The sequence below is a fragment of the Galeopterus variegatus genome, unplaced genomic scaffold, assembly GCF_000696425.1.
Source record: "Galeopterus variegatus unplaced genomic scaffold, G_variegatus-3.0.2 Scaffold1490, whole genome shotgun sequence".
Lineage (NCBI taxonomy): Eukaryota > Metazoa > Chordata > Mammalia > Dermoptera > Cynocephalidae > Galeopterus > Galeopterus variegatus.
The window spans coordinates 16,884-30,278 of record NW_007727601.1 but is presented as its reverse complement, the minus strand read 5'-3'; the positions used below and the strand labels follow the sequence as shown (position 1 = coordinate 30,278).

The 13,395-nt window shown below is 40.8% G+C and overlaps 1 protein-coding gene across 1 annotated transcript in view; it reads right to left on the bottom strand.

The window, feature by feature from the left end:
• The window catches only part of LOC103594131 (sodium/hydrogen exchanger 9-like), a 127,726-nt gene that overhangs the window by 110,748 nt on the left and 3,583 nt on the right, over positions 1–13,395 (bottom strand). The window lies entirely within an intron of this gene.

Sequence of the window (13,395 nt, the reverse complement as noted above, 5' to 3'; positions counted from 1 at the left end):
TTTTTTTTTTTTTTTTTTTTTTTTTTTTTTTTAAAGATGACCGGTAAGGGGATCTTAACCCTCGACTTGGTGTTGTCAGCACCACGCTCAGCCAGTGAGCGAACCGGCCATCCCTATATGGGATCCGAACCCGTGGCCTTGGTGTTATCAGCACCGCACTCTACCGAGTGAGCCACAGGCCGGCCCAGCATTTGTATTCTAAAGCAGACTTTGTTGCTTTGCCTGGGCCCAGTTTCCACCTGAAATCGCAGCAGGAGTTGGCAGTCCAGCAGTACCGTGAGCGTTCTCCTGAGATGTGAGCATAAGCAGAAGACACAGAAGCCCCTGGCTGCACCAACGCCAGCCCCCAGATGAGCCCAAGTCGATTTGCTTTCATGTTATTAGCTTTATTTTTTCCCCTTTCCCTGCCACTTCCATTGTTGGTTAATGACAAATGGCTGGACACAAAAGGCTATGTTCTGCCCTCTGAACATGCGTGTGCCAGCAGATACTGCACAAGTGGAATGGGAGGACACGAAAGCAAAACGCGGCCCATTTGTAGTCAGTCATTTATCCTTAGTCTAAAACAGTTAAAGCAGAAACACAATAAAATTAAAATCCAAACTTCTCATTGCCCTTCTCATCAGTTGTCTTAAGATCTCGGTTTTCAAACCATGTACAGTTTTGCCCCCGTTTACATGATGTTGATGGAAACTCTGTGCCAGTCATTCAGGCAAGGATGGGTTCAACGGTGTTAAACAGGTTTCTTAGATACAGGACTTCTCGGAGTCTCTAATTTATAAATGAGCATTGGAAAGCTTCCAGAGACAAGAGTTTCTCAAACTTACTTGGCCATGAAACCCATTCCCATTCCCAATCCCCACTGTGGGACACCAATGATCTTCTCGTGAACATTAGATTTCCACAGATCTGTTTTCTGATAGAGCTGCAGTCCCATGCCTTATTATCTAGAGTTCGAATTTACTTGTGTTAACCCGCCCCCCCCCCAAAAAACAGGGTTTCTAGCTCAATTTCCATCCTCTCCTACAGTTTTGTTTAGCTATTTCTACCTCATCAAAGGTGTCAGGTTTGCAAAATGACGCAGCGTTTTCTTCATCATCTTGCAACATCTGGAGGTCTTTCTGAGCCACCTTCCCCCAGCAGCATGCTGGGTGCAGCTGGCAGAGCAAAACTGCTCATGAGCAACCCAACTAGTTAGAAATAGCTCTGGGCCAGCAGCAGGGACTTTCCTCTTCCTTTTCTCTCTTTTTTTCCCTTTTCTTTTCTTTACCAACAATAAGAACTTATAGATTTTTATTCACCAACAGGCATAGGTGATTTCTGATCACTGATAATATCAACTGGTGACAAGATAGTTATTGAAAAAACTGATAAAAAGGTGAGTCAGCAAATTCCTATTTTTTGTTTGTTGTTAAGTAAGGTGGGCAGTGTAGTGGTGCACTCTACTAGCAGCCAGGGCCCAGGTTCCAGCACTTGCTCTGTAGCACCCAGCCCAGCCACGTTCACAATAGTGACAGTCCCTAGCTATTGACTCCTAGGCAGCATGCTAGTTACATTATCCAGTCATCAATTTTTTCAGTCATTATTTTTCAATTCTAATAACAATCCATCAAGGTAGGCGGCATTATTCCTACTTTGCACATGAAGAGCTAGAAAGACCCAGAGGAGGGACGAAGTGGGCTCAAAGTCACACAGGTAGCAAGCCACAGGGCCAGAATGTCAGCCTCACACTGCTGGACTCCGAAGATGAGGCTTTTTTCCTGCAATTATATTTCTCAGCTTTTAAACATTGGAACATTCTGTAATAGGCTACTTTAACCTCATTGGGCTGCAGTTTCCTTCTCTGTAAAATGAGTTGAGGAAACTGGACTGGCTGGTCTCTAAGTTCCTAATCCCAGGGAAAACACTATATTTTTATTAGTGACAACGACGACATCACTATCGAACGCTATCACTTCTTGAACACTTACCATGTATTAAATACTAGTCTAAGTGCTTTTTACATATTATCTCCAGATTCACATCACAATCTGATGAATACAGATGAGGAAACTGAGGCACCTGGGGCACTGGAGGTTTCCAAGTACACCTGTGGCCCCTCAGCAACCAAGATTCCTCTCATGGGTCCAAGGGTGTAAGCGGGGAGCACACTAGAGCAAGGGACATCTGAACAGGGAGATGAGCTCAGGGTACTAGGATGCTCATGGAGGCTGAGACAGACCAGCTACCTCTACACCCCAAAACGTAATGAAAATGCATGGCTCCCCTGGTTGGGGGAACTGCTGATGGCTTTGAAGGTGTCCCCATAGAAACTTAACTTCAGTGTTAGGAATTTCTCTAGACTCCTAGACACTGGTTTCAAGGTTTTGCCAAGGTCTTAGCAAACCTCCTTGCTTTTCTTTCCCTTTCCCTCTGCTTTTATTTTATCTCTCAAGGGGAATATTTTGGTACTCACAAGCACTCCCCAAAGACCTTACACTCTATTTTTGGCAAACCTTCCAAGAATATTTTTTTGTCAGCTGATGGGAGCAACATACATTAGGTAGCAGTTTGGGAAAATACTAACTCATGTAATCTTTTTTAAAAACTTTATTTTACTTAGGTGACTAGAGATGTTATTCATTTCACTTCTTTGCAGAGAAATAAACTGGGTTTGAATTAGACTAAAACATTTGTGGAATATGTTTTCCCTGGTGGGGGAAATACCACTGATGACCCAGCATTGATTTTTCTGCTGATCCTAGATAAAATTTCCAGTGTCTATCTTAAATATCTGTTGGCCCAGTTCTGGATCCATTCATTTATTTCTCTGAAGTTATTGATGACTTAATAACTTGGTTATGAAAGGCCATCAATAAATGTGTAGAAATAAATGAGTTAGTCTAGTGTGTGCTTTGCTTGTGCACTGGGGGTTGAAGATAAATGTGCCAAGAGAAAGCTGGCCTTTGCAGTCACCCTGGGACAGGGATGGTATCTGATGAGGCAGAGCAGAGAGCAGGCCCCTGGGAGGGTCCAGATGGGCAGAGGACAGCGGGCAGCTTCCATCTATCTGGATTATTCTGAAGTAGAGAGCCGCTCACACCTCAAGGACAATAGATGTGAGCAGTCATCAGAAGTGGAATCCGGAACTTGGTGGTATTTTTCTTCATCACTAGGAATATTTCTGCTCTTTCAAGTTTCTTTTTTCCAAAGGGGAAGTGGTCTGCATATTGGAACAAGCATAGGAGCCAGAAGCTGAAGACCAAGATTTGAGTTTGGATTCTCTACCATTTGATAATAACACTTCACCTACCAACTCTGAGCCTCATGTTTCACAGCTATAAATGGGAACTGGAGATTTAGGGTGCTGAATCTCAGCTTTTATTTGTCTAAATACTTTGAGAAGCAGAATGTTTGTTATATGTAGAATTTCTGGCTCCTTTATTATACTCTATTTCTAGGAAAATTTAAAAAAACGACTGGGGCATTTGATAGCTTTCTTTTTTCTCCTCAAACAAGGGAATAGACCAGAGGCTGGGAAGTGACTAAGCACAGTAGGAAGTGGGTAGTTTTCTTTTAAGTGATCCTTCATGCTTAGCACCCCCCCCCCAAAAAAAAACACCCAGAGAAGGAGCAGTAGGATAATTATGATGGCAGTCTTTGTGTTGAACTTATGTGAACCCCTGAGAGATGCAAGAGGCTTTGGTGAGAAACCTGTGAAAGCCAGGCACTAGAGCAAGAAGGGATCGCTTGCTGTGTTAGCTTTAATGAAAAAAAACTAAGCAAATGAGAACACATTTCTCTGCCGATGTTCAAATGGGAGGCCTCTGCTATGTGAACTGGATGAACTCTGCTCTGGGGTAATCATATGGGATTGTTTCTCATTTCAGGGGTATTCAGTGGATTAGGTGAGGGAGAGAGGATTTTCCTTTCTATTTCTCAAGATGTCATGTCCAATATCAATGTCAGTGGAAGTTGCATGGAATCATAACAAAGACAAATAACAATTGTCACAAATCTGTAGAGCCCCTTATGGGTTCCAAAGTGCTCTCAGGTAGTATGTGTGAATGGAAATTGCCAGCAGTACTTTTCCCCTACCATTTCCCTCCAATTTGATGTGTATTTATGTAAGTATTTTAAGTTCATTGCTTTGATTTTCTAATTACCGAGGAGAGGACCAGATTCTATGCTCCTAAAGAGAAAGATTTCTGGATACTGATGAGGGAACATTGTATAATTTAGGGGCAAATAGTATTTTTTCCAAATTTACATTTTAAAAGGTAAATCATTAATTTTTAGCCTCCACACAGAAAGCACTTTACACAAATATTCTTCCCCATGCCCAGATAAATTCATTAATGTTCCCAAGAAGGTACAGTCATAAAATACACACTTAGGCAGGAAAAAAAAAAAAAAAAACTGAAGGAGACAACTAGCCAAGGATGGGCAAATGGGCAAAACTGTTAGGATGACACAGAGACACTGTGGATATGCTATCCCACACAGAGGGGCTAAGCTCATGGCTTAGCTACAAAGAAAGGGTTGATCCAGATAACTTTGTCTGTGTAGTACATCCAAGTTTTACCCAGGGGAAAATAAATTGTTTGGTTCAGAAAATATAATATTGTGGTGGTTTCAAAATGCATATCTACACATTCTTTGATATGTTTCTCTTTGAAATACAGAGCCTAACTTCCCTCCCTGTTGAGTGTGGGCTGCACTTAGAGACTCATTTCTGATGAATGGAATATGGCAGAAGTGATGGTGTGTCGTATCTAAGATTAGGTCATGCAAAGGCATGTGGCTTCCTCCTTGTTGGCTTTCTTGGACCACTTGCTCTTAGGGAAGTTGGCTGCCACGTTCTGAGGACACTCAAGCAGTGCTGTGGAGACATACGTGTGGTCAGGGACTGAGTCTGCCTGCTCACAGCCTGCAATGAACTGATGCCTCCTGACCAGGTGGGAGTGAGTCCTCCAGGTACAGCCAGGCCTTCTGATGAATGAAATTCTAGCTGACATCTTGATTGCAACCTCATGAGAGACCCTGAGCCAAAAGCACTCAGGTAAGTTGTTTTCAAATTCCTGATCCATAGACACTTTGAGATAATAAGGGTTTGTTGTTTTAAACCATGAAGTTTGGGATAACTGTTTCTGCAGCAATAGAAAACTAATACAACTATATACTAGAACCACAAATTCTAGGTATGAAAGAATGGAATGGCAGCTGTGAAAAGGTCATAAAATGGTGAGGCCTACATTTGCATAGGTCTGTACAGTTTACCAAGTAATTCCACAAAAGTAATATATTTGTGGTGTAGAAGACATATGTTCTTTCTTAAAAGTACATCAAAAATTGTCCTGTGTCCAATATGCCTGTTACAGATGAAAGGCTGAATACAAAAACAAAAAGTGGTGGACCAACTTTAGACATATGTTCTCTCTTAAAAGTATATCAAAAGTTGTCCTGGGTCCAATATGCCTGTTACAGATGAAAGGCTGAATACAAAAACAAAAAGTGGTGGACCAACTTACAGACAGGAAGAAGTTCACCACATCTCCCTGTACCTGCTTCACGGTATTGTTGATTAATGCCTGATTCATACCATAATTTAGTTAGTAGGATAACTCTTTTATGTTTATGTACACACACACACACACACACACACACACACACACACACACACACACACACACACACACACACACACACACCCTAATGGGAAATGCACCTTGGAACAAGAAGCTCCTGGCTCATGTTGTCCTCTAATCACAGCACCCAGAACCACAACCTCACAGTAAAGATAAGAGTCTCACATTCAGACTTGTGATTCCATTACACAGTGTTGTGTGTGTATCTGAAAACAAAACGAAACAAAACAGCATGTCTTCCTACAGCACCACTTCACTTTTAAAATATCTAATGGCTGGCCATGGTACAATAATTGGTAGCATAAACTTAAGAGAGAATTCAGGAACTGGGTAACAGGCAGCAGAGGACTGTGATCCTTGGAAAAAGCGAAGAATTAGTTGAGCCCTGTGTTCTCCTTGACTTTCTGCCTAGAGGTCCTTCCGCAATTGCAGTGCAAGGAGGGAGAGTCTAAGTGGAGGACAGCAGCCTCAGCGAGCTGAGGAGCTAGAGGCAGGAGTCTGGGTGTTGCTGCTGCAGCGGCTGGAATATTTACGGGAGTGCACCAGAGAGGAAGAACCGAGGCAGAGAGGGCACCTAGAAATCTGTGCAGACATTTCCCTCGGGGCCTTGGCTGAGGACTGACCTGAGCATGCACAGGGTGAGATTCACAAGGTCTTGCAGGGAGCAGCTCTTGCAGCTGTTGTAAAGTTGAAAAATAAAGGAGAGATTAAGATCACTCAGTGCTGGGAAACATTGGAATTTGGCCCAGCCAAAGTTGAAAGTAAGCTATTCAGCTGAGACCTCAGAAAAAGCATGCTTTATGAGTAAGGATGATGTTCTAGAATAAAGACTATGCCCGAAAAACTAAGGACAAAATGAAAATATATCAGTTAAAGCCAGCATAAAACCAAGACTTACAAGATTTTAACTGCCTGACCGAGTAAGATCAAACACCCTTTACAGACTAGTTCAGACTCCATACAATGTAACGTTCATAATGCTCAGCATGTCAAGAACTGCCAGACATGGGAGGGAGCAGGAAGGCACGAGCTGTAGCCCAAAGAAAAGGCAATCGCCAGCAATAGGCCTCGAAGGGACTTCAGTGTCAGAATTAACAAACCATGGCTTTAAGTCAGCTATAACAAACATGCAGAGAATTCCTAAAAACACAGAGGCGGTGAGTACACAAATGCAAATCTCAGAAGAAAATTGTAACCTGTTAAAAAAGAACAAAATGAACATTCTAGAACCCAAAAGTGCAATATCTGGAATGAAAAATTCACTAGACTGGCTTAAGGGTGGGTTGGATACTGTAGGGGATAGTGGCTGTGAACTTTAAAAGAAATTAATAGAAATTATCTAATTTGTAGAATACAGAGAAGATGAAAAGGATAGAATAGTGCCTGAGAAAAACAAGAAAAAAAAAAAAAGTAACCCAACATATATATGTCTGGAGTACAGAGGGGACCCGAAGAACAAAAAAGTGTTTGAAGAAATAACAGTTGAATATTTCCCAAATATGATGGAAGATAACCTAGAGATCCAAGAAATTTAGTGAATCTGAATTAGGATAAATTCAAAGGAAAACAAACTAGACATATGAGTCAAACTTCTAAAACCCGAAAATAAAGAAAAAAATATTAAAAGGAACCAAAGAAAAACAGGGCATAGTATGTTCAGGGAAAAAAAAATTTTTTTTACTGCCTTTCTATAAGAAAAAAATAGAGGTCAGAAAACAATGGAATGCAATTTTCAAAGTGGTTCAGAGAAAACAACCATCAAACCAGAATTCTATATCCAGTGAAAAGCTTTGAAATATATCAAGCCGTATCTGACAGAACTAAAGAAATAAATGGGAAAATCTCTAATTAAAGTTGGAAGTTTTATCAGTAATTGATAAAAGAAGTAGACCTCCCCCCAAAATCCATTTGGCATAATTGACACTTCCTGAACGCTACACCAACTGTACTCTGCAATTACTTGGGGTAGTGTTGAAACAGTTGCAAGAATACACGTTTTTCAAGTACCCATGGAATGTTCACCAAGATATACCAATTGGAACCATAAAATAAAGCTGCACCAACTGTACTCTGCAATTCCTTGGGGTAGTGTTGAAACAGTTGCAAGAACACACGTTTTTCAAGTACCCATGGAATGTTCACCAAGATATACCAATTGGAACCATAAAATAAGTCTCAATATGCTTAAAAGTCTGAAATTTTGCAGATGACAATAATGTGCAGATTTCTTACCTTGGCCCAAATGATCTATACGGTAGATTAATTGCATTAGAGGTCCCAATTTTTCATCCCTCCCTGTATCCGTGGACTTTTCCATGTACCTTTGCAGTGATTTTGACCAAAGAGAAGCTCTCTGTGTTCTGGGCTGGCCCTGTGACTTTCTTTGGTCAGCAGAATGAGGCAGCAGTGCCTCTGTACGAGGTATGGGGCTGGGCCTCGGGGACCCTGCGGGGCTTTGCCCATATCCTCTTGCTGTCTGTCGTTGCCAGGAGAAATGGTACCTGGATGAGTTGAGAATCATGGGGAGCACAGCTGAGCCACCTAAGTCATCCCAATTAAGGCTATCTTAGGTCAGCCAACAGCCATCCAACCCCCGATGTTCGAGCAAGCCTAGCTAAGACAGCAGCTGAACCCCACAGACCTGAGAGATAAATACGTGTGTATTGTTTCATACCTCTGAGATTTTGGGTGTGTTTGCTATGCAGTATTCATGTGGCAATAGATAACTGATACAATCTGGCTCCTGCCTCTGTCTCTGACTGATTCATATCCATGACTCTCCCCGTGGCTCCCTCTAGCTATACTGGCATTCTTGCTATTTCTCAGACAAGCTGGGCATGTTTCTGCCTCAGGGCCTTTGTCTTACCTGGAATGTTCTTCCTGTAGATGTTAGCATGAACAAGAGCTTTGGATTGGTTGGCAACCCAGCCCTTGCTGGGAGGAAGTGACAAGCAGAGAATAATGCAGTCAGGACCCCTCCCGCTGCGAGGCTGTAAAGCCTGCTGCTCTGAGAGAAGGATGGCTCTGTAGCAGGGAGAAGGCTTCCGGGACCTGGGTCCACACCCGCAGCTGAGGGTATGGTGAAGGGAAGGGTTCCACACTGAGATAAACAAAGGAGCGGGAGGTGAATACACTCTAGCCCCGTGAAATTTGGCCAGGGGTAACAGGGAAACTGATTGTTTAAATGTCACCTGACAGGCTCTCTTACTGGGAGGAAAGGAGACCATGATTATGGACTGGACAATTGCCCACCTGCATGGTGGTACAAGGGGATGGAGAGGATGAAACAGCTTTGGCCTTTAATCCTGGCTCAGCCAGTCACTGCTTTGTGGTCTTGGGAAAGATACTTTAATTAACTCCAATTTCATCATTTGTAACACGGGGGTACAAAAGGTATCTTAATTGGTCAAGGTACAGATTGAAGGTGATTCTAATCTTATATATAAAATACATAAAAAGCGCTCACTAAATTGCAGCTGCTGCCTTCTTCCATTTCCTCTTCCTCATTATTGTTCCTGCTTTCAGAAGCAAGTAATTGTGCAATGTACTGGTAAGATAAATGCATAGAATTTAGTCCGATGCAGTAAAAAGTTAGTGGGGTGGGGGTATATTTTTGCATGTATAAGCCATAAGTAAGTATAATCTCCAAAGTTTAGTGTTGGCAAAGGGAAGACCTAAGATTTTTGCTCTGAAATATTAATTTTATCTTTCTCAAAATACAATTAGTTTCAATGTAACATTTAAAAAACCCCTCATCTGGGTCAGATACATTTTTGAGCCTATTTCTATTTCTGAAATATTTGTGGGGATGTAGCATGGAATTTACATTCTATGAGACCAACCCCAACAGTGTAGGAGCGACAGATGAAGCAAGGATGGAAAAATGTTGATAATTGTTAAATTTGAGGGATGGATACATGGGATTCATTTTTCTGTTCTCTATAAGCTCATTAGGAATATTTGAAAATATTCACGATAAAAAATTACATTTTATTTAATGACCCAGCTGACCCAACCATCTGCTAATTAATTTAGTCTCCTTCTTAACCTGCCTGTATTTCCATCCCTTGCAACTGTGGATGACCCTGATAAAGAAATATCAATTGTGCAGAAGAACAATTACTTTTATTCTTCACCAGGTTTCAAAGGTGCTACAGGTTGTGCTTTTCTGGGAGTTGGCAAACAAGTCTTCGTTCATCTTACTCACACCCTACATATTTTGACAGACACTTTGTTGGGTCTCTTCCTAGCATTAGTCTTTCTGATGGAAAAATTCTCATCTTTTCAATCCCTGTTGCTCTGGCAGAAGCTGCCTCTGCTCAGTCACTGAAGTTGTCCTTCTCCGGACCTTTCTCATCTCTACTGTGACTCTTTGAGCTGCAGTGACCAGAAGTGATACACTGAGTGTACACACAAGCATAAAGGATAACCAAATACAGAATTTCAAGGAAGGGACTATTGGAAGCAAAAGAAAATTGGAAGTTAACGTTAAGAGAAATGGTAGAAACAAACATAGTTTTAAAAAAATAAAATTGTGTTAGAAAAGATGAAAATTAGCCTCATTGTAACAGTTAGCAAGCTGGAGTTGGGAGAAAAGCAAATTTTGGAAAAGGGTTAATTCTATGTCTTCCAAGCTCCAAACCACCAAGGGTGTTCCCTGCATTAGAGTGAAGTCAAACTCGCCACCATGGCCAGTGATCTGGTCCCTGTCAGTCTCTCCCACTTCATGTCCATCTGCTGCCACCTGGCTTCAGTCACACCGGCCGTCCTGCTGCTCTTGGCCATACCATACCCCACTGTGACTCCAGAGCCTTCCTCCTTGCTGTCCCCTGTGCCTAGACCGTGTCTCCTCTGCCTGGACCATCTTCCCCAGATCTCGCAGTCTCGCTTCTGCATGTCATTCCCCTTCAGGTCCAATGCCCCTTCCTCTTACTGCTCTGGCTTTGTTATCACTCTCTGAACTTACAGTATGAAGCTGTTTACTTTTCTTAAAATCAGTGTCCCCAATTAGAGTATAAACTCTTTGAGGATGAAGAGTTTGAACTGGTCACTGCTGAATCCTCGTCACATCTGGATTAGTGCCTGACATGGGTGAGAGCCAATAATTATTTGTGTGAATGAATGGAAGAGTGGAAGTGGGGGAACTAAATTATCTGGATTCAAATTCCACCTCTGCCTTCGGGCAAGTTACTTGTATACTTCTCTGTATACAATTTGCTTATCTGCAAGAAGGGGATAATGATAGTACCCTCTTAGGGTTATCCTGGAAATTAAGTGAGACAATACATATAAGGTGCTTATAACATGTTAAGCACAATAGTCAGTGATCAACAAATATTAGGATAATTATAATAAAATGGCAAAAAGGGAAAAAGAGAAGCAACACTGACAGTCTTCTTTGAGTAGCAGGAATTTTCTATTAAAAGAGTAAAGGTAAGTGTGGAGCTCCAGAGATTCTCACTTACTCTGCAAAGGTGTGCTTCCAAGGACAAGGAATCAATGACAAGGAAAATTTCCTATTGGGATGGGTTTTGGGGGGCGGTAATCTGAGGGTGTTTTTTTCAAGTTTAAGAAATGTAAAATTCACAACTATAATACCTTCCATTTCTCAAAGTAGCATGTTTGCATCAGGTAAGCATCTAAAGTTTAACACCTGCATATGGAACATGCTTTCTAAAGCTCCTGTGCCTGGTATAATAAGAGTGTAACACCATTCACGTTCTAAAGGTGCTACAAGACAAAAAGGGAAATTGTGACATTACTAGTTAGTTACAGCTACAAGTTCATATTTCCAAAAGCTATTTTGCTCTCCAGAAACAGAAGGAGGAAATTCCTTTAAAAATATGCATATGTAATTATATATGTTTAATCTTGATTTTGAGAGTGTACAATCATTAATAGCCACAACTACCTGTGAAATTTTTAGCTTTTGGTAGGTAACAATAGGGTCTTTTTTTATTTTTTAAGGTTGACCAGTGCAAAGATTATCCTATTTGTTGATGCAAACCCAGTTTAATAAATGCAAATCAAGTGGAAATATGCAGTCTTCCCAAGAATTAGAGGTATGCTCTGTAGCCCACCAGCAATAGAGGGTGACAATAAGTCAGTTGTTGCCAGGCAAAAAGAGGGCAGAGAGGCTCTTCACAGATGGTCTGGAAAGTACCAAACTCTGTCCAGGTCGAGGGGCAGCTGCAGATACTGAGGCCTGTTACTTCCCACCAGAGCTGACAGTTTCTTGTACTTGACCCTGAAGATAAGAATTCTTCCAAAGTGTGGAGTAAACTTTTTGCCAAAGTGTAACCACTTTGGTAGTCAAACATTATCATGAATAAGAACACTTACAAGATGCTTCTTAAAAATAAGATTACTTTTAAGCAGCAGCAGTTCAGTAGAAACCATGTAAATTATAATAATGTAAGTTACTTAACATTTAGATAGCTCTTTATGTGTCTTTTACAGGAGTCCCCAAGTGAAAAAATTTTTTAAAACATAGTGACCACTGAAGTTTTGTACCACTTGAGGAGAGGGTATAATTTTTCTCTTTAATGATATGAATTTAGTATATTACTAATTATTATTTCCCTCTTCCCCTTTGGCTACCAGAAAGCATATTTGTGGTTTGACTACTGCAGTTAGGTCCTTGTGATCTGCTTATTCATGATTTTTCTTACCTCTCTGGTTTTGACTTTCTGCTCTTATTAATCCTTTCTACTGAATTTTAAAATTCTTAAAAAATTTTACTATTATTTTATTATATGTGGTAGTTTAAGCTGACTCAAATCTTTCATAAAAGGAGATGGGTTTTTAGTTTAATTAAGTTGGGTACTTTTCATAAACATAATTTCCCTTGATTGTGATAACAGCCTGAAGAGGTAGACATTATTACCATTCACATTTTACAGACAGAAAAACTAGACTCAAAGATATAAAAAAACTTGCCCAAGATCCAAATATCACACAGTTTTCAGCGTTCTGTGTTGCACTGTCCTACTTCTCTAACAGGACAAAAAATACCATGTATTGCAGTAATATCTTCAGGTAAGAGTTAGTATTGAATTAACAATGGTGAACTTTGTTGCAAAGTATCACACGAATGAGCTAAAATAATATGCATTTAAATTGCAAAAGGAAGGAGTTAGGGTAGTAGTAAATTTTGCCAATAATTATACCTGATTGTAAAATATTAGGCAGTTACAGAAAGATACAGAATTTTCTTTGATGAATTTTCTTAGTCTTTTCTTTTCTTTTAAAGAAAAAGGTAGACAAGAAGGATGAAATTTAGATAAAAGTTCTGCTTGAAGGTAGGAGAACGGGTTATTTGACCTATACAAAATGAAAATGGTTTTTAAACATTAGCCACCACCAGACGTTACTAACTGCTCATTACAGCCCACGGGTGTAAGGAGATGGGCTTTGATCTCCTTTCTAAGGTCACTAGGCTGGCCCTAATTCCAGTGCTTTGGGAACCCCTGCAGTGTTCAACCCTGCAGTTAGGTGTGTTTCCTGGGCAATGAAATCTATGAAAACAGCACAGCCTGGCCGTGGAACACATGTGACAAAATTCAAAGTACATGAGAGCCAAGATCATCACCAACTTAATTTCCCAGCCTTTTCTGCAGAGCACAGTCTCCTTCCTTCCATATATCTATATACACCAGGAAAGCAGTGTCTTGTCCAAGAAGACTAACCAGCTGTAGCTCACTAATGGCATTATAGGGGAAAAAACCCCACAAAATAAAAGAGAGATGACTTCTATTCAAATCCAAAT